The following is a 27,578-nucleotide window of genomic DNA, read 5'->3' on the forward strand; positions in this document are numbered from 1 at the left end:
TGGTCTCTAAACTGAAAAGGCCACCCACAGAGTGGGAGAAAATATTTGCCAGCTATACATCAGACAAGGGACTGATAACCAGAATATACGGGGAACTTAAGAAACTAAACTCTCCTAAAATCAATGAACCAATTAAGAAATGGGCAACTGAACTAAACAGAACTTTTTCAAAAGAAGAAATTCAAATGGCCAAAAAACACATGAAAAAATGCTCACCATCTCTAGCAATAAAGGAAATGCAAATCAAAACCACACTAAGATTCTACCTCACCCCTGTTAGAATAGCCATCATCCAAAACACCAACAACAACATGTGTTGACGAGGTTGTGGGGAGAAAGGAACCCTCTTACACTGCTGGTGGGAATGCAAGCTACTGCAACCACTCTGGAAAAAATTTGGAGACTTCTTAAAAATCTAAACATAAACCTGCCATATGATCCAGCAATCCCACTCCTCGGGATATAACCAAAGGAATGTGACACAGGTTACTCCAGAGGCACCTGCACATCCATGTTTATTGCAGCACTATTCATAATAGCCAAGTATGGAAACAGCCAAATTGCCCGACTACTGATGAATGGTTTAAGAAAATGTGGTACTTGTACACAATGGAATTTTACTCAGCCATGAAGAAAAATGAAATCTTTTCATTTGCAAGTAAATGGATGGAACTGGAGAACATCATTCTGAGCGAGGTCAGCCAGGCTCAGAAGACCAAAAATCGTATGTTCTCCCTCATATGTGGACTTTAGATCTAGGGCAAATGCAGCAATGTTGTTGGACTTGGATCACATGCTAAGGGGAGAGCACATATGGGAGATATAGGAATAGGTAGAAAACCCAAAACATGAAAGCGTTTGATGTCCCCACTCCAAAGGAACTAATACAGAAACCTTAAAGTGACAGAGGTCAACATGAGAAGGGGATCAGGAACCAATGTAAAAATCAATTAGAGATTAATCAACATGGGTCGTAACACACGGGTACACAAAAGCAATGCTAGGAATCTCTCTGTATAGCTATCCTGAACTCAACTAGAAAAAATGCTTTGTCTTCCTTATTATGCTTATGTCTTCTCTTCAACAAAAGCAGTGATAAGGGCAGAACAGGACCTGCCTGGAACTGAGTGGGGGAGGGGGGAAGAGGAGGAGGAGGCAGGGTGGCGAAATGACCCAAACAATGTATGCACATGTGAATAAAAGAACAAAAATAAATAAATAAAATAAAATTACAGTAATTGTAAATTAGTAGAAGAAATGATGACGACCTCATTGGCCTGAGGAATCAGTGATGGAGAACAGAACATGGAGAGTTTATGTGAAAACTGTTGGAGAAATTTTTATTAATATTCTTTGGGAGCTTATATATCTTATTGCTAGTGTAAGAGCCTGTTAGCATGTCATAGAGACAATTAACCCTTATTCTCATTCTGAAACTCTTAAATTCAGGGAAGTGCCAAGTATAAGATATTTTCCTGGGGAGGGTATGGATGGTGAGTAAGGACTGGTTCATGCTGAACTATGGCATTGTGAGAAATCAAAACTGGTAAGACACACTTGGCTCAGATGAAGTACTCTGTAGTGTATAGTCAGTTTGACCTAATGTGGAATTATTAGAGACTCGACCCATAAAGCTGGACTTGGATGAGGTAGTAGAGCTTGCAAAATGTCTAATGTGACTCTTGTTCAGATGCTATAATCTGTAACAATAAACCCCTGGGAAAGATTGGAATGCTAAAGTTTACTCTATTGTCTATTCTCACAACAGCATCTTGTTTGAGTTAACAAAGTAGACTTCTATCTACTGTCTGTGGTAATCATTGACTCATGACAATATAATTGTGCTGCATTTGTTCAGATTCCATGTCTGAATAACAGTACTGAGTGCTGTTATAAAAAAAAAAAATAGCTGAGACTGGGGAGCTTATAAAGAAGAGGTAATTATCTCTCACAGTGCTGGAGTCTAGGAAGTCCAAGATCAAGGCACCGGCAGATTGTCTCATGAGGGCTTCTCTCTGTTTCCAGCGTGATTCCTAGATGCTTTATTCCCCCAGAGGGGAGGAACACTGTGTCTTCATATGGCAGAAGGAGAGTATGGCCAAGGAACGTGGGGATAAACTCTCACCATTAATCCCTTACATAAGGACATCTAATGCCATTTGAAAGTACAGCCTTCTGACTCAATCATCTCCTAAAGGCCACAGCTTTGTTTCTGTTACATTGGGAGTTAAGATTCAACATGAATTTGGGGAGGAACAAAAGCATTCAAACAGTAACATTCTCTCCCTGGTCCACTAAAATTCATGTCCTTCTAACATTAAAAAAAAGTGCTCTTATTCCATCTCATTAACCCCCTGCCCCCATATCACCTTGTTCCAACATCAAGTCAAAAGTCTAAAACCCACTCTCATGTAATCAGATATCAGTGAAACTCAAGGTAGGATTCATCCTGAGGCAAATTTCCCTCAGGATGTGAGCCTACAAAATCAAGTAAGTTGTATGCTTCCAAAATACAGTGGTAGGACAGGCATACAATATACCTTCCCATTCCAAAACCGAAGAAATAGGCCTGAAGAGTTAATAGGTCCCAGATAAGTCCAATAACCCAACAGGGTATGCAGCATTAAATCTTAAGACTTGAAGAATAATTATCATGAGCAAGCTATGTTAGTAACATAGACAGATAGATACATTTTGTCTTTCCACAATGAATAAATTCACAAGCTAGTGTTAAGTTACCAAATATTCATAACTTCATTTGGTACTCACGGCCACTGGCAAACACATGGTCTTCCATTCCAACTTTAATTACTAAGAATAACTCTCAGATTACACATTATTTTTCATGCAGTGAAATGTAGGTTAATTGTATGGCTGTGAAATGATTATAGTGAGCATAGTATTGAAGAGGTTTTATCGAGACAAGGGTAGAAAGCTGACACAGATACAAAGAGATTGTCACTGCAGGTGGTTAGATAAGGTATTGATAAGGAACTCAGTCACAGAGTTATTCAGTAGCAAAGCTGCCAAGGCCCAGAGCTGGCTCTAGAAGTCTAGGTAAAGAAAAAGGCATTGAACAGAACTTTGTCAAGCTGAGCTGAAGCCCCAGGGACAGAGTCAAGAGTTTGTTGCCTTTGGATACTGTGTCCCATACACCAAGTGGTCTGAGGAGGGGTCAGTGGGTATTACCACACTCCAGTGTCAGGTGATCCAGGTAAGGAGGCTGCATCATTCATTGGTCTTGTGTATTTAGTAATCTCACTGGCCTGCTTTCTCTGATAATGGTTTTGATATGCCTATACATCCATCTGTTTCTGATATAATTTGATAATTTACAGGTGGTAATTTTTTATCTGCACAAATAAGTTATTTACCAGTATTTTCCTCATGGTTTGTGCTGGGCAGATGTGGTTGTTTACTTTCACAAATAACATGCAAAATCATTCCATGTCAGCACTTGTGCTCAAAATGGAGAAAACTGCTTTATAAAGTATGAAATGGAGTCATTCAAGGTAAGGCACAACCTGAAAGCTACAGTTCTTCATAATACTTGATAATTTAGAAAAAAAAATGACACAGTCTGATCTCCACAATAACTTTTAACTCCACGTCCCTTTTCCTAGACACACTGGGATGAAGCTTAAGGCACCAGGGGACTCCATTCTTGTGACTGTGCTGGGCATATCCCATGTCACCTGTTCATGGTTTTGAATTCACTGCCTTAGATCTCCCAGAATAACATTACATGCTAGTGACTATAGTTCTGGGGTCTTGGGGGTTAGTTCTGTCCTCATAGCTCCACTATCATTGCCTTACTGAGAGGCTCCCTGTGTCTACCCTAACTCTGCAGCGTCTCTGCTTGGGCTCTGAGGTATCTGAGAGATCCTTTGAAGTATAGGTTGGAGGTAGCAATGCTTCCACAGTTCTTGTATTCTGCAAAGCTGAATAATTAGCTCCACATGCACATAACCAAAAATCACTGCCTGTTTCCTCTCAAGCAAAGGTCTGGGCTTAAGCAACAGAAAGGCTTGATAACAGGTGCTACACTGGAATTGGAGGAGCAGAGACCCACAGCGTCCCTGGGCAGTAAGTCCTGAGGTCACCAAAGCATCCTAAACCCCTCTCCTCAAGTAGTTACGCCTCCAATACAGTAGGCCTGTGATAGGTGTGGCACCACTCAAAGATCTCTGAAATGCCCACCAGGGTCATTCTCCTACTATCTTGATGAATAGCAACTGACCTCCTTTGAAGAAGGGCACCTAGTCCCACTTGTGAGAGTAGTGTCCCTCTCAAAACTCAATTACCCACAAAGGCCACCCACCCCAAACTGTTACATTGGAAATTAGGTATCAACATGAAAGTTTTGGAGATGACAACAGCACTCAAGCCATATCATCCCATATTTTAAAGAAAACAGAGACGATCCAGTTTTTTAGACTTTAATTCACTTGACAATAGATCAACTCTGCTTAGTGTAAGGATTGAGACTGATTGACAACCTTCGAGTTAGCAATTAGTAACATAATACTCAAAAGACTAGAAAAGCAAAGGGAAACCAGACTTTAATTAAAAGATGATTGAAATTATTATATACTCCTGAGACAGTAAATATAAGGGAAAATTCTTTATCATGATACATTTAAATGAATAACATTATTTAAATATATGGCAGGAAAAAGTACCTAAATACTTTTTAGTTTTCAAATAGTCTTTTAATTTATTTAAGAAAACTTTAATTTTGCTACCCAAGTATGTATCAAAGCAATGGGAGAAAATAAAGTAGGTTATTTGGAATATCAATTTTATTCAAAAAACTAGTTTATGGAAAAACTATATGTAAAAAAACAATTACTTTAAGACCCAAAAATATGCATTCGCTTTTATGTTTTTTGTGTGTTTTTTTGTAAAATTCATGAGTGAATTACAACTTTTTTTAAAATTTCAGTTTTCAAATTAGTGAGATCAGATATGGCCCATACTAATTTGATTTGAGTAAAGTTCTCCTGAGCCATTTATTCAAAATATCTAATTAGGTTTAGGAGAAACAATAACTTTTCCTGACAGTTTCATAAGTCTTGGCAGGGAATAATATTTGGAGACTGATCTTAGTGTTCCAATTGAACTTATACCTAATTTAATAACATTAAAATTTTTAATGCAGTGATTTATATCTTGTGGTGACAGGACATACTCTTCATAATCTCAAGCAGAAATAGTGAAACTCATATTTTGAAAGTTACAATTTATGTATGTCACAAAACAGATATTTTCAAATCTTTTAAGTCATTATTTATTTATTTATTAACTATATTTGATGTTATCCATTATATCAAATGCTTTTTGAGTCAATCAGAAGCACTGGAAAGAATCCCAAAGACAAAATAGTAACAGTTAATATTTATACCCAGCATGAGTCCAAGTGTTGTATATGAAATCCCAGTACTTGGGTGGCTGAGGCAGGAGGATCTAGAGTTTAAGACCAGCATGGGCTAAATAGTGAGACCCTGTCTCCAAGAGGAAATAAATGACAAATTAGGTTGAGATAAAACACAATAAATTCTTGAAACTAGTCCAGGACACTTACATACCATAGACAAATTAAAGACTAACATGTCTTTAAATTAATTGGGTGACTTCAATGTTAAACTTTAAAATAAAGGCATTTTGCTTTTTTATCATGATGATATCAAAAGAGAGCTATTTCTATCCTGTTCTAAAGTAGATATGGCTTTCCTATATGATGTTAGTTCTGCAAAGGTCATGTGTCCTTCCAAATAACTATGATATCTTTAAATGTTACAGCTGTAAGAGTTCAGACACACAAACAGCTTAGTGAAGAACTGTTGCCAAATGTAGAACTTATCTCTTCTAAACTATTTTGAACAATTAACTAGAGAATGTACTATTTAGGAAATCATCAAATTGCTAGACATGATTAATCATTGTGCAGTCTTGTAAGTACCATACACACTGAGATAAATTGTTTTGATCACACAAAAAAGCACAGTGGTGTTTGAGGACTTCATGCTTGTTTGCTGGCTTGCTTTTCTTTTTTTCTTTTTCTTTTTGGTTTTTGCAATTTGTGCTTTATTAGGTATTTATTTGCTATTTATGCTTGTTTTTAATTACTTGGCCTGTGTATTTCAAAAAGGTGATTTTCCAATGCTTACTACAATTAGAGAGTTGGCCTAAACCTGCTTGTTTCCAATTCTTATTTTCCAGTTAACTAGATAAAAAGGACCAGAGACTTTATGATGGGGGGATATAGATTTCAAGTATAAAGAGGCTGCTTCTTTATAGCAGACAATGTCTGTAAGGATGATTATACAAGTAAGTTCATTGCATTTGCTTCCTAATCTGCAGTTTTTCCAGCTGGGACATGAAACCATGGTGGATTCTCGTTTACAATCTGAGAAAAACTTGCTTTGTCTTTTTACCTCATGTCATTTGAACATCTTTTCCTAAGAGCTCTACCAAGCATTTTTTTAAATCTAGCTTGTTTACAATTCCTAGAAGTGGGGAACTATGAAATTCCTGGTTCAGGTTTTGTTAAATTTCTAATCTCATAAGTTAAATAAATTAGATATAAAAGAACATAGAATATTAGCAAAATATGAAAATGCCAATGTAAGCAAAATTTATTAAGTTCCTTGTAGTCAAGATAAAGCTAAAATGCACTTGTCCTTAGAAACATAGTAAGCTAAATAAGTTAATACTAGTCAATTCTAAATCTTATCACTTCATTACAAAAATGACACCTAGTGGAAGTTCCCAAATGGTTTCCTCACTTTCTCCTTCAGTCTTCCCCAGAGACAAAAGAAGGTCGATTGGATTTGATCATGCCAATTCCTGGCAGGACAGCCTGAACCTTGTCATTGAAAGGAGGAAGCCCTTCCAGCAATCACTCCAGTTCATGCTCTATTCCCTGTTCTTTTACCACATGGGAGACACGGCAAGTTCTGCCTGTTAAATTTTCCATGGATGAACAGATAAGTAGAGCTATCCTATTTTCCCTTCATCTTTTTGGGGGGGGGCGGATTTTAGGTCTAAATTTGCCTTTTTTCTACATATTCATAGTTATAAATCTTTTAGAAATGATGAAATCCCATATAATACTTTATATTTGGTCACAGCCATTAAAGTCAAGGAATTCTTAGTTTTTAATAATAGTTATAAAAATTCTAATGAGTACAAATAAGATTATGTAAGCTTTTTACCTACTAGAAAATATTGGTGACTCACATTGGATGTGTCAGTTGAAAAATATGGCTAATATTTTAGTCAGTTTATAGCTATAACAAAATATCTTAGACTGTATAATCTATAAACAACAGAAATTTGCTGCCCATAGTTCTGGAGGCTAGGAAATCCAAGATCAAGTCACCAGCACATTAGGTGTCTGGTGCTTTCTTCTTCAAAGATGACACTCTCTAGTTTTGCTCTCATATGACAGAATTTGAGTATTGAGTTCTTTGTCTTTACTAGCAGAGGGCAAAGGATCACCTTCAATCTCTTTTATAAGAGCACTAATTCCATTCGTGATTGTGGTGGCCTCATGATTTAATTACTTCCCAAAAGGTTATTCCAATTACATTGGGTATTAGGTTCCAATGTATAAATCTGAGGGATACCAACATTCTTACCGCAGCATCCAATAGCCCATTTTTCTTCATTTTCTTTGTCTGTAATTGGGCATTAGCATCAAGATTCATCTGTGCTATTTCTGTGACTCTTCTGATTTTATATCACATAGCAATGTATGCTCCTTTCCAGTTTTTTGGAAATTTTCTTCTATTTCATGATTTTTCAATATGACTGACAGTTTCTTTGAGATTGTAAATTGCTGCTGTAATTCTAGAGATGAAAACTTGAACTCATTGAATAACTCATGTCCTTTCAGAACCTCTTCTCACTTCTGTGGATTTCAGTTTCCTCTTTACACTTTCTGTCCTATCGGTCATTTTCAAAATAATTATTTTTGGAGGAAATACATTTATTGAGTAGTTCTATTTTTTTCTTTCTTTTATAATATTTATATTTACTTACATGTGTATACATTGTTTGGGCCACGTCCCCCTCTTCCCCCACCCCTTCCGGGCAGAACCTGTGCTGCCCTCTTGTTGAAGAGAAACAAGAGATAATAAGAAGGACACAGCATTTTTGCTAGTTTGGGATAAAGATAAAGATAAGCGATTCCTAGCATTGTTTCCATGCACTTGTGTATGGAAACCCACATTGGTTTATCTCTGCCAGACCTCTTCACTATTTCGTGGTCACCTTCCCATAGTGGCCTCTGCCAGTTTAAGATTACTTTATTTGCTCCTCTACAGTTGAGCACATCAACCACATTCAAGTTTTTGGTTTCCTTCCTTTGCCCTATTCATCCCATGCATGTTCTCCCATTAGTGTGCCACCCAGGTCCAATAATATTACTGCATTTGTTTTAGGTCTATAATCTGCATATGAGGGAGAATATCTGATTTTTGGCCTTCTGAGCCTAGCTAACTTCGCTTAAGATAATGTTCTCCAGTTCCATCCATTTACTTGCGAATGACAAAATTTCATTCTTCTTTGTGCCTGAGTAAAATTCCATGTGTATAAATACCACATTTTCTTAATCCATTCATCAGTAATGGGGCATCTTGGCTATATCCAAGTGAATAGTGCTGCAAAAAACATGGGTGCGCAGGTGCCTTTGTAATAGCCTGAGTCCCATTCCTTTGGGTATATCCCAAAGGAATCATCATAGGGCAGATCTGTTTAGTTTTTTAAGGAGACTCCATAATGTTTTTCATAGTGGTTGTACCAGCTTACATTCCCAACAGCAGTGTATGAGGGTTCCTTTTTTCCCACATCTTCGCCAGCATTTGTTGGTGGTGGTGTTCTTGATGATAGCTATTCTAACAGGGTTGAGATAGAATCTTAGTGTGGTTTTGATTTGTATTTCCTTTATGGCCAGGGATGGTGAGCATTTTTTCATGTGTTTTTTGGCCATTTGGATTTCTTCCTTAGAAAAAGTTCTGTAGAGTTCAGTTGCCCATTTCTTTATTGGTTCATTAATTTTGGGGGAGTTCAGTTTTTTGAGCTCCCTGTATATTCTGGTTATCAGTTCTTTGTCTGATGTTAGCTAGCAAATACTTCCCCCCACTCTGTGGGTGGTCTCTTCAGTTTAGAAACCATTTCTTTTGTTGTGCAGAAGCTTCTTCATTTCATGTAATTCCATTTGTCTATACTTTCTCTTAGTTGCTGGGCTGCTGGAGTTCTACTATGGAAGTCCTTGCCTATATCTATTGTTCTCAGGGTATTCCCTGCTCTTTTGTTTACTAACTGCAAGGTTTGGGGTCTGATACTAAGGTCCTTAATCCACTTTGAGTTGATACTAGTTCAGGGTAGCACTCATGGATCTAGTTTCAGTTTTCTGCAGGCAGATAACCACTTTTCCCAGCACCATTTGTTGAAGAGGCTGTCTTTTTTCCATTCTATGTTTTTGGTGCCTTTGTCAAAAACAAGTTGGGCGTAGCTGTGTGGATTCATATTCAGGTCCTCTATTTACAAATTACATTATTCCTGTTTGTTTGTATTATTGTTACAAGCATAACTGAAATATCTTTGTGTAGCTAGTAGAATGGATGGATTTGAAGGAAATTTTTCTTTAGGACCCTCTTTTCATGTACTTGTGTTATGGATGGTATAGGCCTCTAGGAACTTCCACCAGTCTTTCTCTTTTAACTGGACAAGTAATTTAGGTTTACTCTGACAGAGAAGAAGGTGCCATTGAGTAGTTTTCAGCAGTGGATGGTATGATCAAGCTAAGTGTCATATGTATAAGCCCATGAGAGAAATAATAGTCTGTGTATAAGTTCATTTTGACCACACTTTCAGAATTTTTAACAAATCTTTAAAGATTTGGTGTTTATAATGCAGTTAGTAATTGGATACAGTGGCAATAAAAAATAGATTTGAATTAAATAAGCACTTTACTAGGAAGGGAGGGAGGGAGGAAGGGAGAGGGAGGGAGGAAGAAAGGGAGGGAAGGAAGAAGGATGGAAGAAAGGAAGGATGAAAAAAAGAAAGGAAGGAAGGAAGGGAGGAAGGAGGGAAGTAAGAAAAAAAAAGTAGGAGAAAACTCATCTAATTAAATAACCATGGAACTAAAGACCAGGTATCTGCAAAAAGCCTATCTTTAGCACTAGGATTCTAAATCTAATCTATTTTCATTGTTGAGTTATCATTAAACAAAGAAGAATGGGAAAATCAAGGGCTTTAGACCTGGCTTACTGAGAGGTACTTTTAATGGTGAGAGATTTTTCTAAAGAAGCGCAAATTTTTCTTCTGAAAAGTTGACAGCTGCATATATATACATATATATTCAACGCTTCTCTCCATTTCTATATTTGGATAAGAAAAGAAAGTTGTCAAATGTTGTTCTAGAATTTCTCTTCCTTTTTCTTTCCCCAAATATAATTGTTCCTTTTTCTCTACTTATTTGTGTAGTTAGATGATTAGCAATAAACACTGACCATTATACTAAATAAATACAGTCTTATTGACTGCAGGGACTGGCTTTTTTAACTTAAACTGTAAAGGCATCATGTTACTAAGGATGGTCAATGCAAATAAAAATATTTTGCTTCAGCTTAATGTTAATTTTCTTTTGGTGAATGTTGTCCAATTTCAATTAAATGACAAAAGGAACACTGAGAAAGTACTTTATCCATTCAATAAATATTTCTTGAATACTTACTGTCTATATTAGGATTCTTTTTTCTCACTAGTAGAAATAAAATAGTTAACAAAATAAGCAATAGCCCTAATGTCTTGCTGTTTATAATATACTGGAGATCAAGTACAAAGACAATTATCATAGTGTGTGATTAGTTGCTTTTACACTTATCAAGTTGGCTGAAGAGTAGAAAATAGGTTGGGTAAAGCTAGTAGAAACAGTAAAAATTAAAAGAGAGTCAGTAATCAGGAAGCTCTTGTAATAATTCACAGAAGATGATTGTGGTGAGAATTAGATTAATGTAGTTGAGAGCTGGTGGCTTGTGCCTATAATCCTCGCTTCTTGGGAGGCTAAGATCAAGAGGATTGCAGTTTAAGGCCAGTCCGGGCAAATAGTTGGTGAGACACCCCCCATCTCCAAAATAACCAGAGAAAAATGGACTGGAGATGTCACTCAAGCATTAGAGTGCCTGCTTTGCAAGTACAAAGCCCTGAGTTCAAACCCCAGTCCCACCAAAAAGAACAAGAAAAAAGAATTAGAGTAGCATCAGTGAAAGAGATGAGTGAGTGATTGTGAAGGATATTTTAAAGTTAGAGCTCAAAGACTTGGTATTGATGGAAGGCAATGAGACATTGAAGGAAGACTCTAACATGGTGCTCTGGTTTCTAAAAAACAAGGTCTGTTGTGATGAGATTTGTTGAGATAAGGAACACAGGAGGAAGAACAGAATACAACCACTATTTCTCTTCTTCATTCCCATCCCCTCTCCTCTTCTTTCCTCTTCTCTTCCCTTCACTCTCTTTTTCTCATCATCTTTGAAAGCTGAGTCTTTAGTCTAAAATTTCCAGTCCCTTGAAGTCGTTATCTTCTATGAAGCCCCAAAATTATTTTGACAAGGAGAAGTCACTTTAACTTCTGTACTTAGGGTGAATCTATGGGTAAAAATAGCAATAGCCTATCACCTTGCCAAGTTATTTCAAATATCCTTAAGTGCATAATCAAAGGAGACAGAATATTGATGTATTTAAGGGCATTTGCCGAGAGTATTTTCTGACCTTATTTAAAGACTGAAGGTGGAGCTAGGCAAACCATTTTATGCAAAATAAAGTAAGAGTAACCAAGAAAAATATATTCAAAGTAAATTATATGCTGCCATACAAATACAAATACAATTTTTATAGATTTTACATTGAGTAGTCACAATTCAGAAAAGAGTTTATATTTTATTTTTTGTAATAGGGCTCTTCAAGTGGAAGAAATCTAATGTAAAACAGGACCAATAATGAACATAATGGAATTAATTTTCTTTGTCACTAGAAAAGAGTTGGCAAAGATATGAAGAAATTGGAAACTTTGTATTGATGTAAATTGGAATTCTTGTATTGATGTAAAATGCTATAGCTCCTGTAGAAAACAGTATGAAAAAAATTAAAAATAGAAATGTCATATGATCCAGTGGTCCCACTTCTGCTAAGTAAAACAGGTGAGTCACAGACAAGTACTGCGTGATCCCACTTATATGAGGTGCCCACAACTGTCAAGCACTAAGGGAGTATCAAATGCTAAGGGGAGAATGAAAAGGGGACTAGCTACACAATGAGTATAAAGTTTCAGTTCTGCAGGATAATTAAATTACAGAGATTTGCTGTACAAAGATTTATATACAATTAATAATCCTGTGTTGTATACTGCAAAATTTAATGAGGGCAGTGCTCTTATCATAACAAAAGAAAGAGAAGACACAATATAACCTAGTGTGAAGTGAGACTCTAACCTGGATTCAAATAATATTACAGGGTTTTCTCTTTTCCGGATTGCTCCCTAATCTTAGTTTTGTTTGTGAAGGAGTTCTGGGTCATTCTCTCCGACTGCAGATGGCTCTCCACGGGAGGGCAGAGGAGGGTGATGGCGGGTGCTAATCTTACCCCATCTAGAATCCACAGCAGCACAAGAGGGCTTTTTTTTTATTATTATTCATCTATTCACATGTTTAGGCCATCTCGCCCTCCTTCCCCAGCCCCTCCCCCTCGCTTCCAGGCAGAACCTGACCTGCCCTCTTCTCCAATTTTGTTGAAGAGTAGACATGAGCAATAATAAGAAAGACAAAGCATGTTTGCTAATTGAGATAAGGACAACTATACAGAGAGATTCCCAGCATTGCTTCCATGCACAAGTGTGTTAGAACCCAAATTGCTTCATCTCTACCTGAACTCTTCACTACTTCCTGGTCACCTTCCCATAGTGACCTCTGTCATTTTGCAAGCAGTTGCCACATATAAAACTCCAGAAGATTCTAAGCAGTCTGGTTGGGTAATAGGAACAATATGTGTCTGGCAACTGTGGCCAGAGTGGGGAACTGTGACAGCCTACCAAAATTATATAGTATGAAGCAATTTTCCAAAAGCAACGAAAACAGGAGGAGAATATAGAATACTGAGCAGGCTGAAACCACACCACATGTCCATTATATTTTGATTGACTCTATTTGAATTTTTTTCCAATTTTAACTGTATATTTCCAGACTGATCAATCACATCAATGTTGACTTTGGCATAAATAGGCGACTAGTGGAAGTTGCCTACTAGTTATTTGAACTATTATATTATTAAGGAAAATGTTCCAGACAGACTTCATGATACACGGCTTTGTTCTAAACTGAAGAGTTCTAGTTAGTCTGTTTAAAGTCTTGTTCCTTATGTTACTTCCTTTTGTTAGGCTGTGACTTAATGCCGTAGCTTTAGCTGTGTAGTCTTTTTGCTGTTTCACAGTGTAGAGCTGAATTATCTTTTTACTCTGCTGTGTCTTTGGTCACACAAGCCTTAGACTCTCCCTCAGCATTTGCTTACAGATGTGATACTCACGTATTCCTTCCTATTCAGCCACAATTGCATTGCTATAACCATTGTTTTGGGAACAACAACAAAAAGGTAGTCTTGATTTCTCTGATCTGATAGTTTCAATTCATCTATTAAATGAAGTTGCTATTTTGCCCTTATTTCTAATTTTGTTGTAGAGAGAGTATAAGCAATAATAGGAAGGAACAAGGGTTTTTGCTGGTTGAGATAAGGATAGCTATGTTTCTGCTGGGTATTGAGGGAGGGGGCGGAGTGGGTGGTAAGGGAGGGGGTGGGGGCAGGGGAGAGAAATGACCCAAGCCTTGTATGCACATATGAATAATAAAAGAAAAAAAAAATGAAGTTGCTATACGCTGAAAGAACTCCAGGAAGGAGGTTTTTGGTTTTGTTTTTGTGTTTTGTTTTTGCACGTCAGTGTGCTTGTTTTTGTTTTGTGGTACGTCCCAACTACTCGGCAGTTATAACAAGTATCTGAGTTTCAAGAATATAAAAACAAATTGTACATTTTTCACTTCTTACTTCTGTTAAAGAAGCCAGATGATCCATTTGGATTTTTTTTTCCAAATATTTTCTTTCCACAACTCACCCAAAGAATCATTTTTCTTAATGATTCTTAATTAATTACTTTCATAATTGAAGATTCCTTTAATTTTATGGGAAATCCCTTCAAAAATATCAAATTTATTGGCAGACCTTTAACCCATTCCAACTGACTCTCAGAGCTGGGAAAAGTCTGACTGCTCTTTAATGGTAAAGCTTGCCTACTTTGGGAAAAATCTCCATTGATATAAATGCAATTTGGCTAACCAGATGTGCACATTATCTTATGCTTTCTTATTATAGTTTCACATTTACTTCACAAAGATAAAAATGTTAGCAGGTCATTAAAACCAAAATGTTCACATTCTGACATTCTTGGGTCTATTTTTAGCTAGATCATTTCTTATTGGATTATCCTGGCTTTTCTTAAACCTATTACTTGACAAATAGTTCCCGCACTGATCAGATTTGCTAGCCTACTACACATTGCCTTGACAACTCAAGGGAAGTCTGGTTTATCACTATGGAAACAAGTCAACATAAACTTGTTCACATTTTATTTATAGACTAGGTAATGTGAAGGGCATGATGCACTCTTGATAAGATCTGAAATGAAATATGGTAGATGTTTCTTGTTTTTAATTAATAGGATTAATGGTTGACATTGACACACATCTTCTCACAGCCAGGAGGGATACAGTAGCAATTTTCACTCTATTTTATGTGCTACTTTAATGTACAAGATATTTTCATTGTCCAAAGTTAACATCTAGACCTGTGACAGGAAACCTAACTAAGAACACTAACATGAAAAGGAAGCATATGGACACTTCAGCCAGAGACATGTCAGACCTCAGAAAATACCTGAAAAATGCCATGGCAATATTCCACTTAACATTTCCTAAATTGGAATAGGTAATAGGCAATTCACCCCCTTACAGATTCCATTATGCAGTAGAAAGAACACAAGATTTGAGCCAGACACTAACCAGATAAAAATGAGAGGAACCACTTCATTTGATTGTAGCTTTCTCATCTGTAAAATGGGTATAATAATATTTACCCATTAGATTATTGTAAAGATTATAAGTAATCAGGCCAGGTGTGTTGATGTATGTTAGGAAAAGCAAAGATCAGGAGGATCACAGTTCAAGGGTAGCCCAGCAACAAGCTAGTGCATCCCCATCTCAACCACTACATCAGGTATTATGGCACACACCTATTATCCCAGCTATACAAGAGGCATAATAAGTAGGATGATCTCAGTCTGGCTGGCCTGAGCAAAAACATGAGACTTTACCTCAAAAATAGCTAAAGCAAAAAGAACTGGGGGTATGACTCAAGTGTTAGAGCACCTAACAAGTGCAAAGCCCTGAGTTTAAACTCTAATACTGCAAAAAAAAAAAAAAAATCAGAAAAATGTCCAGCCTCATTACAAATGGTCAAAAACAGGAGTTATGATCACCTTCGTGTGAAACAGAGGATCATGGTTCAAGACCAGCCAGGCATAGTTTTGTGAGACCCCATCTCAACATAAACAGGCTAAGCATGATAGGGTATACCTGTCATACCAGCTAAGGCAAGAAGCCATAGACATCTATAATGGCATATGAAAGAAAGAACTAAGCTTAAAAATGCAAAGAGGTTATTCCATTGTGTTTCCTCTTCGTGTAAATTGCTAAAATCATAAGTTGATTTTCTATAACTAAACTTGTTTTTTGACAGAGGAATTTAATTGAAAATAAATGCATAGGAATAAAAAAAGTTATCAATTAAAAATAAAATTGTAACTACTCCAGGAAATATGTACTTTTTTTTGCAACTACTCCTCTCTTCTAAAGAAATACGTATTGGATTGAGAAATACTGATGAATGTGGATGAATACCAGGCAGTTTAACCAACTGCGGCCAAGTTCTGACAATATTAAACAAAGACACAAAAACAACAAAATTAGCCAGCTGCATTGTTATCTCAATAATCACTAATACTTCCTACAACACATACACTCGTATTCAACAAATTCCTACTCTAAGGTCCTTCATATCACAAGGAGTGGTATGTCTTCCAGTGAAACTCATTTGCTTTTGGAAAAAGCAGCTGGGTGCAGGTGGCTCACACCTGTGATCCTAGCTACTCAGAAGGCAGAGATCAAGAGAATCACAGTTCAAAGCCAGCCTGAGCAAATAGCTGAGAACCTATCTCAAAAAAAAAAAAAAAAACACCACAAAAAAGGACAGGTGGCGTGGCTCAGGGTGTAGGTCCTCAGTTCAAACCCCAGTACCGAGAAAAAAAAAAAAAGGTACAGATCGCTTGAACACGTGCAAAAGAAAGCATTAAAGATGTCAACTATTTTCTCCCCATGCTTCGGAGCATATGCAAGGCAAGCACTCTACCACTGACTTACATCCTCAGCTCTTGGTTTTTTAGGCAGCCCTCAAGAACCTCAGCTCAGGCTAGCCTTGAACTTGATATGTAGCCCATGGTAGCCTAGAACTGAAAATCTTGTCTCTGCTTCCAGAATGCTGGCATTATAAGAGTATGCCACCACACTGACTAATTTCAACTAATTCTAAAGTCATATCAAAAAATCGTGCTCCTCAAGGAAGGGATGAGGATAGGTAAGACACCTAAAAAACTAGATAGCATTTGTTGCCCACAACACAGAGAAACTAAAGCAGATACCTTAAAGCAACTGAGGCCAATAGGAAAAGGGGACCAGGAACTAGAGAAAAGATTAGATCAAGAAGAATTAACCTAGAAGGTAACACACACACACACAGGAAATCAATGTGAGTCAACTCCCTGTATAGCTATCCTTATCTCAACCAGCAAAAACCCTTGGTCCTTCCTATTATTGCTTATACTCTCTCTACAACAAAGTTAGAGATAAGGGCAAAATAGTTTCTGCTGGGTATTGAGAGGGTGGGGGAGAGAGGGAGGGGGCAGGGGGTAAGGGAGGGGGTGGGAGAAGGGGGGAGAAACAACCCAAACACTGGATGCACATATGAATAAAAAAAAAAGAAAAAGAAAAAAAAATTGTGCTCCTTTTTTAGAGAATTCATCTAGCTCATGATAGATTGTGCTTCTAGATCACAAGTCTTCTCCACCCTCTGCCCTTGTTAAGGCTCACCATGGACATCCCACTGGCTTTCGGGTTGGTCTTAGGATTTGGCAAATGGAAGATGAAGAATTGATTATTTTATGCTTTTGTTCACCTTTCTTGCACTGCTGTTATACATTGTCACAACACAGATAGAGGATACTGTTTTCACCTGGGTGTCAGAATGGAAAACACAGGGAACACACCTCTTCTGAACATATAGCCTAGAGCACACCCTCTGCAGCCAATCTCCAGATGATGAATGAGAAATGTGTTCACAATCCTAAGCCTGAAAATTCATGCTTCTTTATTATACATTATTCATAAAGAAAAAGTTGATTGATGCAAGTGTTCAGAAGAAAAGTTCAGAAGAGATGCCATCATAGAACATGCTAACAGTTTACCCCAGAGGGCAAGTTATACCTTATCATCACCAAGGCCTTAATAATATGACCTAATATACATAGGGGAGCTCTCATCCCTGGTGGCAGGGACCATGGTGGTTGGGGACCTACCTTAAAAGCACTGGGGACTTGAAAAGATCAGCATGATAAGAGTGATATCACAGCAAGAAAAATAAGGAAGTTCTCACCACTGATCCAGTGAAAAGTCAGAGGAAAACCAAGACTGACTATTTCCTGAGTCTCTGAGTTGGTTGTGCTGTTTCTCCCTTAAACTGTTCTCCTTGTAATAATACTTGAGTCTAATAACAAGTCAAGGGACCCCAGATATTAGGATTGGATGAGTTAAGGTCACAATGCCAGGGTCTGGCATCAGAGACTAGTGTCCCTTCAACATGTTTTCGTGCTGGCTGACAGAATCTGGAAGGATCTATACTGGATGGGGCTTGAGTGGGAGATATATACCTACAGGACCTGTTATAAACCCGGTAGGTCTGGGGGGATGGATTAAGCAGTAGAGCACTTGCCAACATGCACGAGGCCCTTGGTTCAATCCCCACTATCACAAAAAAAAAAGAAAAAACCAGCAATAACAACAAAGTAAAAATAATACATATCCAGCTTTCCAGGGCAGAAAGGTGGTTTCCCTTTGTTGTGCTACGTCATCATTGAATTAGCACAAGCTTACTGAATAAGAATTTTTTTTAAAGAATTACAGTGAAAAGTCATTTTCCTTTCCCTGCATTTGGACCTAAGGGCTTTTGAATACAGGACTATATTCTATCCCTTGGCAGCCTGGTTCCAGTTCATTTTCCTGTCACCTGTGATGCATGTGTCATAGTCTTGATCCAAGATTGTCAGTTGTCTCTCCACCCCTGCAGTGTAAACTACAGATACAGCAAATTTCTCCATATTCTGGCAAAACCTTCTTACATTTCCAAACTCATTTCCTATTACTCCCCTCTTTGAAACCTCTTCTTCCACTAAACTGGATAAGGTAGCCTCTCATAGCAGAGTACTAGACTGTAGATCCTCTGCCTTCACTTACCAGTTGTGTGGCTCTGCACTGGTCTTTATTCCATGTGGGCACCAATTTCTCTGATAATGTATGTGTTGCTTAAATTTTAATTGAAATGTTTTTAAAAAGATGCAGCAATACCAATGTTTCATTTCATTCATTCTTGATAAATAACACATATTTTTGCTACTATACTATTCCCCTTGTCTGCATCTTCTGTTTGTTTTCTCTCTGTAAGTCATGTGGTCATTCTCCACTGATATACTGCCTCTGCTGGCCATCCAAGTTTATGCTGATTGACTGCTTTTCTGCAACTTAACAGTCAGTTAGCATGCTTACCTAGTGTTTATTTTAAATGCATATTTTGTATTATATGTATTTTCTTTGCCAAACTTTGCAGTCTCTAGACAGCTCCATTGTAAATTTTGTATACTAACTGACACAAAGCCTTCTTTCTTGAAGACAACTCATGAATAGTAGAATGCAAGGAGGTGCTAAGTGACTTTAAAAGTCATGAGTCCAGCATTTTGTGTGATATGAGGATGACGATGATGAAGATTATAGTGAAGACGATGAGCATGAAGCTAAACGATAATATAAAATGTGCACACATATTCAGATTCGTGAATCTATGTTCAAGCACTCCTTTTTATTTATTTTTTATTATTTTTTTTTTTGGTGTTACTGAAGTTTGAACTCAGGGCCTCACACTTGCTAGCCAAGAGCTCTACCATTTGATCCGCTCTACCATTTGATCCACTCCACCAGCCCAAAGTGGTCCTTTTTAAATCCTTAACATTTTCTATAAATGTATTATTACTTAATGCATATAAGTGTGAATAGAAAAATGCATAATATAAATGGTCATGTTCATGACTATGTAAAGAAACATATATGAAGACATTGCAAGTTATGTTCCATGCCAGGCACAGGTGGCTCACACTTGTAATCCTAGCTACTTGGGAGGCTAAGATCGGGAAGATCATGGTTCAAGACCAGCCCAGGCAGTTGGTGAAACCCTATCTCCAAAATAATCAGAACAAAATGGACTGCAGGTGTGGCCCAAGCCATAGTGCACCTGCTTAGCAAGCTTGAAATCACAAGTTAAAACCCCAGTCCCACCCAAAAAAAATCATTAAAGTTATACTCCATTTATTTATTCATTCATTCATTTATGGTACTGGGGATTGTATCCAGAAGCACTCATTTGAAAGGCAAGCACTCTACCATTTGAGCTATGCTCCCAGCTGTTTTGTTTTTATTTTGTTTTTGAAATAGAGTCTAACATTGCCTGAGCTGCCCTCAAACTTGTGATCTTCCTGCCTCTGTCTCCGAAGTAGCTGGGATTACAGGCATGCATCAATTCACCAAGCTTCTTTTATTTTCTATTTTTTTGAGCAATATGGAGTGGTATATTATCTCATGATATATGATAAGAAGATAATAAGCTGTAAAATCATCAATGCTATATAGCAGTAAAATGCATGAAATAGCAGTGAATTTAATAATTGTCTATAGATCAGGGTCAGGAAATATCTTCTATAAAGGGCCAAATAGTAAGTATTACTGTTGTCTTTCATGCAACAACTTAAATCTGTATTTTGTAGCATATACAAATAGGCTAATGAATAAGCATGGCTACATTTCAATAAAACTTTATTGGAACAGGCATGGTCCCAAAACAGGCCTGGTCTGAGTGTCACGGTTTGCTGCACTGTGATAAACAATGATAGCATCTAAACCAGCATGTCAGCTTTCTTCTGTAGAGAGAGTCAATGGCTTTCCAGTTTTTCAGTGGATAGGTTTTACTCTATAAGCCAACTCTTCAAATAAAATCCCTAATGCTTATTTCAGAGATTTTTTTTTCAGGATTGAAATCTTTTCAGGATTGAATCCTTTTCAGGATTGAAATCTTACAGAAAGAATCCTGAGAGATATTGTACTTTTCATATGTATTTTAAGTTTGATTAATACTTTTTCTTTAAATTTGTTGACTTTATAAGTTTATGTACATACAATAACACACTTTCAGTTACATTCACAAGCAACTGTTTGAGCCTTTATATGACGAATACTATCACCTCAGTAAAGTATTTATTTATATTTTTCCTATTTCTTACCACTGAGTTCTTTAAAAGTACTGGCAAAATGTAACCAAATTTGGGAGTTCAAATTATCTTATAATCCTTATATAATGTCATTTCAGGTAGCTTCCTAGGACAGTGGTCTCTTCCAAAAGTCTTCTAATACTTCCACAGTTCTGTATTTCCCCCCTGAAAATAGTCATATATCTTAAAATCAATATGATAAAAACACTCAGTATATCATATTCTAAAATACACCCTTATTTTTTTCTGAGAGAATTTAAACTTTCTATGTTTAATTTTCTAATTTGCTTTTAACTTTTTTACTTTTTAATTTTTAAACTTTTATTATGATTTTAAAAGTAATAATTATTATTACAACTTTATTTTTAATAGTACATAAAGTAATGGGATAATTTACCAAAAAAAAGTGGCTACTGAATAAAATGCAGTGACAGTATGTGCATTTTTATACCTGGAAGCACAGTGTAGCTTCACAAATGAAATACTGGGAATCTCATCTTAAGGAACCAAGACTGCAGCTATATCAACACGGCGCATGGCTCAACAGAGATGACTAGCAAGATTAACACTCTTGACAGGACCATTAACCTGGTAACTCTTTATTTTACCCCCCTCTGAAAATTCCTTTCCATCATTCATTGCTTATTGGTATCATGTCTTCTCACCAATAGCTCAGTCTAAAAACATGGTTGTTTTTTTCTTGTTACTCATCACTTCATATTTCTAGTATCTCCTAAAGTCCATACACTTCACAAGAGCACTAGGAATATGCTTTTGAAGAATAAATGTGTTAATTTCTCTCTTTTAAAAAATATTTTAGGGGAGTCCCATGACATACAGAAAAATACAAATTTCTGAACTTGGTGGCTAAATTCTCTTGCAATCTGACCCTAATTTAACTACTGCTGGCCTTACTGTAATAGCTCAATATGTTTTAGTGACCATTATCAATATTGCATGTAAGCATTCTCCTCTAATTATATAATTATAAAATGCATCTGTCCAGTTAGGAGACAGAAACTGTATCAGTTATTTGAACAAAACACTGTAGTTTTTAACTAGTTATGCATTTGCAGACTGTGTAATTTAAAGGGTAGAAAGAAAATCTGGAGCTCTCACAGAGGCAGCAGCTTTTCCCTACATAACAGCAACATGTTCAGGTTACCCATATATTCAGGAAGCATCTGCTACCTAGGACTAAGGAGAAAAGAGGAAATTATTAAAACTTAGAAGCTAGGGGGAGGGCCTCTCATGAGATGAAATTCCTCTCATGAGATGAAATGCCTCTCATGAGATGAAATTCTGACCTCGGAGAAGGAGTGCTGCTGGGAAGCTACTAAGGCGGGGTTGGATTTTGTAAGTACTGGGAAAACTGAAAACTGAATTAAAATGCTAGTATGGGATTAACTGCTGCAGCTTGGGTGAGGAAGCATTGCTGTGGCATCTGAAACTAAGACAAGGAGTCAGTTTACCAATTGGAAAACAAGGTCCTCCTTCCTTCTCCAGTCTTGTGCCTCTAGAGCTCCCCCTGTCGGCAGAGTCCACCAATGGCATCAACTGGCAACGTAGATAGGGGTTGTGGAGCTACTATTTCAGCGTGACCAAACTAGACAGAAGGATGGGGGTGAAGCTAAGAAGCTCTCACTAATTAGCACATTCTGCCTCTTCTGCTACACCTCATCTATACTCACAACTCTCACAAACTGAACTTTCACAAACACTGAAAACAATTCTATGTTTGTACTTAACAATCTGCAACTATGACTCATACAAATGATTTTCTCACCGTTTCCCCAAATGAGAAGAAGCACAATCCTAACAGTGACCGTATTCACCGCTAAGCTATGTTAATTACTCCCCAATTTCAGTTACAGGCCCAACTCATCATTCTGTTAGCAAAATACTAAAGTGTAAATTAATCTCCAACAAATTTATATAAAACAATAAGAAATTATATATACAGATAAAATATGACAAAGAAGAAAATACAGATAGCAACTACAGTTCTATTTCTCTAGATGGCCACAAGGCCATGGCTGATATTTTTAATTTTCTTTTTCTCCTAGTCATCCCGCATTTTCTTTATTCTCAGATTAATTGTCAGGTGTTCGGGAACTTCCTTTCTGAAGAATTGTGCTGATCAGTGAGCCTAGTGGCTGTACTTTTCTATTAATTTTCACTAGTGGACTTGGAAATGCAATAAGCTCTTAGAGAATTCCTGGGTTCCAGATGTAGCTTTGTTTGCCCCAGGGGAATTGTGTCAGCAAGCTATTTCCATTGGCAATCAAGGTCAGTCACCCCAAACAACAGGTCAGTTACTCCAAACAACAGGTCAGTTACCCCAAAGGAATGGTAAAGCAACCTCTCTTTTACCTGTTAGTTCAATGACATAAGGAACTCCAAACAATCAGGTGACAGTTTCATTGTCTAATTAAATGGAATCATTGTTGCATTTTGAGTTGGCAGGAGGTCCTGTTTGGGAATCAGGACCACTACATAATTAATTAATTAATGCTGAAAAAGGACTGTGTATGTGAAATATTAAACACCTGCTTTGGTCAAATATTAATTCAATATTCTTCCTTTCAAAGAATTCTTTAGTTTTAGCTTACTTCCTTATATTTTGTAGAAGGGGTAGTTTATTACCCAGTTAATAAACATGGATACTGTAGTAATTCCTGTTTTGTGGTTGAGGAAACTAAAAAACTAAGTAGAAAATGGTAGAGCCAAAATTTGAACCAAACCTGTCTGGCTCAAGCATTTGTAATTTTTTTCATTAAACTCTGCAATGAATTTAACTGAATTAAAAAGAATTCTTAATTCATCTTAAAAGTCTTTAAGGATTTTTATTACAAATGATAAATAATGGGATTGAGGCTGGTGGGAGTACAAAAGGAAGGCTACACTCAGAGAAAAATGAAAGGATCACATCTAATAGAACTTTCTCCAATGAGGAAAATGTCCTGTGATTCTGTGATGTCCAGTATGGTAGTCACTAGCCATATGTAACTAGTGAGCATTAAAAACACAGCCAGCAAAAATGAAGGAACTAAGTTTCATATTTCATTTAATCTTAATTGATTTAAATTGTTAGTGACTATTAAACTGCATGGCTACTCCAGAGATTTCTATGCATTGAAAGAGCCAGGAAGGAGAATAAGGGCAAGGATGGATAAAAAAAAAATGGAAGTTCTTATTGTTTTATAATTTAAAATTTTTGAAATCAAACAGTTCCATATCATAAAGACTTCCAAGATCTGATCTTAGAAATCATTAAGCTAAAATGGCAGTAAACAGCAATGGGGTCAGCAGGATTGAGATTTTGGAAAAAAGGATGAAAAGTAACCTTATTTTTGAGGATTGAGGTATTGCATGTCATCTAGTCTAGGCTTCATAACCTTTCCATGTCATAACAAAATAGAAAATGATAGTATTTGTTAAGCAATCTGGGTTAAACATAAAAGCTTGCTTATTACCAGAGGAAGCCTCCTGGATTTGCTGGTCACACTAAGCCTTGGCCAAGTAGCTTAAGAGCTGGCAAGGTCAACATTTTAGCAGGCATGTTGCTATCTTCTAGGAGCACAAGCATGCCCAGGAACACTGGTTGAGAAGGTCTTATATCGGGAAGTGATAATCTCCATGGTTCCTAATGCATTGGGGGTTATAGCTGAGAGATCAGAAGATGAGCTAATACTGAGACACAGGATGGACAGATGGTAGGAGGCTTGAGAAAGATAAATGGTTAGAAAGCAGCAGTGAAGAACCAGGCAGTTCTTTTCCTCTTTCTTTCATACTCTTGATCTCTTTCGATGCTAGGGCCATCTTTTCCTAATGCCAGGTAGCACCTTTCACATTTAGTTTCTAAGTGACATGTCCCAGAGTTGTTAGTGATACACTTGCTAAAGAATAAGATATTGAAGGAGAAATCTACACTGAAGATATCTAACACTTTTGGTAGATCATCACTGCAGCTTTAAGTGAGATATTTTAAAATCAGACAGACCCAATCCCAAGACAGGGTTAGGAAGCAATTGTACTCTAACAGGAAAATGAGAATGCTCTGAACGAGGGTGGTAAGAGCATGAATAGGGAAGGGGAACCCAGCTTTAAGACATATGTAGGTACTTGTGTAAGTGAACTTGGTAGCCTGTTGACTGATTAAATAAGGATGGGGTTATGCAAGGGAAGGTTCAGCTATTACATCCCACCGAAAGCTACAAAAACTTTCAACTCAAATGCCCAATAAATACTTGATGGCTGAGGAGAGTTAACAGATTTGAAAAAAAGCCATCATTTCTTTGTGGGTTGATGGAGATTATTTTGGTGCATGTATCAGTCGTAGATCAAGCAGAAGAAAAATAAAAGCATAGTTTAACTAGAATAATTTGAGAATTTTTAGAAATAAAGTAACTGCTAAAAAGGTAAGGGAAAGGAAAAACAATTTTCTCATTCCCAACCAGAAGAGGTGAGAGAAAGGAGTAGTTATAAGACATTACTAGAGTGTAAAATGAAGAGGACTATCCTGCAAGGAGTGGTAATCTTCAACCCAGGGTGAGTCCAGACCAAGACTACTCTAAAGAAAGGAAGCTGCAGGAATAAATACTTTGACCTTACTGGTCTCCCTTTTTCTGATCTTTGGCTGATTCTCTTTTAGTCAAACCAAACAAAAGCCTAAAGTCAAGGGAGCCCATTCATGTAGTTCATGCAATCAGCCAACCACTACTCAGAGTGGGGCAGAGAAAAGTGGACAATGGATCTGGAATTGAAAATTCCACATCCTAAAGCTAGAAGGTTCATTGATAGAGATAAAAACAGCTTCCCAAAGACTACAAGAACAATGGTAAATATGTTAGAGGTGGAAAAGTGAAGGAATATTCTAGGAATGAAAGTAGAGTAGTTTGAAAGGACACTAGTCTCATAATAACACATACAGCACAGTACTGACAAAAGAACAGGCCTGTAGACCAATGGGGTAGAAGACCCAGAAACAAACCCACAAAGTCAGAACCTCTGGTTTTTGACAAAATGCCAAAACATATATTGGAGAAAAGACAAGCATTTGAACAAATGGTGTTGGGAAACTTAATATCCACATAAGTTGAATCTAGATCCCTATCTCTCAACCTGTACAAAAATCAATACAAAATGAATAAAAATTATAATACAAGACCTGAAACTTTGAAATTCCTATAAAAAAGGGAGAAATGCTAAAAGATATGGGTATAAGCAACAGTTCTCTAAATAAAGGAAATAACAGCAATAATCTCTTAAATGGGATTATATAAAAACAAAAAGCTTCTGAACATCAAAGGAAACAATTATGGAATGAAGAGACAACCTATAGAATGCGAAAAATGTTTGCTATCTACACATCCGACAAAGGATTAATACCCAGAGGATATAGAGATCCAAACTGAAGTTCATCATTTTAGCCCAAAACCATCCTGAGAGGTGATGCCAACAGAAGAGACAGAACACCGCACGGGGTGCAAAGGGAAGCACAGAACTTCTTATGGCCAGGTCTCCTGGCTTATTGCTTTGTTTGCAATGTTGCCAGTGCCAGATCCACCCAACTTCAACCATAAATGCTAAGTAAATCCAAATTTAAATAAATACCCCCTTACAGACTGAGGCTTCTCTTGGCACTGTACTATTGCCTAGAACATTCTTCCCCCAGATACCTGCATGACTTGCTCCCTCACTTCCCTCGGGTCTCCTCTTAATGTCACCAGTAGTGAAGCTGTCCCCACAAAGCCCCTGGTTTTCATTTTCTGACTCCTCTCCCTGCTTTTGTTTTGACTTCTCCTAAACCTGTTGTAACCTGGCATATTATAATTTTACTTATTTATTTATTGTCTGCTTTGGGAAAATGTCACCTTTGTGAAGATAGGAACTTGGTTTTATTCACTGTTGATTTCTTGGTACCTATACCAGTACCAGCCATTTGGTAGGAGACACTTAACAAATATTTGAAAAATTAATTAAAAAGATTAAAATCTACAATCTCGAGAATAGTTCCAGAGAAAAATGCCTTGTCATATGCTAAAACAAAGAAAAGCACAAAAATCAAATGAGTAAAAAGATGCATTTCGTGAAGGGCACTGTGAGGTACATGGAGCCTAACACATGTTAAGATTTATCTTGTTTTATGCAAACTCTGGAAATGGTTCAAATAATCCCAGGCCTAAGGTATATGTGAGCTTTCCCATGACCGTTTTTCATATTAAATTGGACCAAGACCAATTCTTCTCACGGTCTTTATTGTGCCTATACCTTATAGAAAGGTTACTTGAAAACATGCAGGTTAAGGCTAGATGATCTTATCTCTTCTGTACAATCATCTCTGGTTAGCAGAATTACAAGGGCTTCCTAATGCTTCAGCTAATTGTTTTATTTTGAAGCTGCTCCACCATACGCTCCCACCGCCATGATGCTCTGTCCAAGCACATGGGGCCAAGCAACATGGGCTGACCCATGAAAAGCATAGCCCAAAAAAATCCTTCCTCCTTTAAATTATTTATGTCAGGTATTTTGTCACAGTGATGAGAAAGTTAACTAACACAGAAAGTGTTTAAACTGGCTTTTCCAATAGAAGTAGATACTGAAAAATCATTTCTCTCTCTCTCTCTCTCTCTCTCTCTCTCTCTCTCTCTCTCAGTATAAAGGAGTTTCATTGTGATATTTCTATACATGTATATAATGTACTTTGATAGATTTCACCTCCTCTATTGCTCTTTTTTATCCCTCTTCCCCAATTATTGAACAATTTTAACCGGTTTTGTTATTCTGTTTTCATACATGCATTTGAAGTTCTTCTGTCACTTCTAATCAA

This window comes from Castor canadensis, chromosome 1 (genome assembly GCF_047511655.1).
Source record: "Castor canadensis chromosome 1, mCasCan1.hap1v2, whole genome shotgun sequence".
Classification (NCBI taxonomy): Eukaryota; Metazoa; Chordata; class Mammalia; order Rodentia; family Castoridae; genus Castor; species Castor canadensis.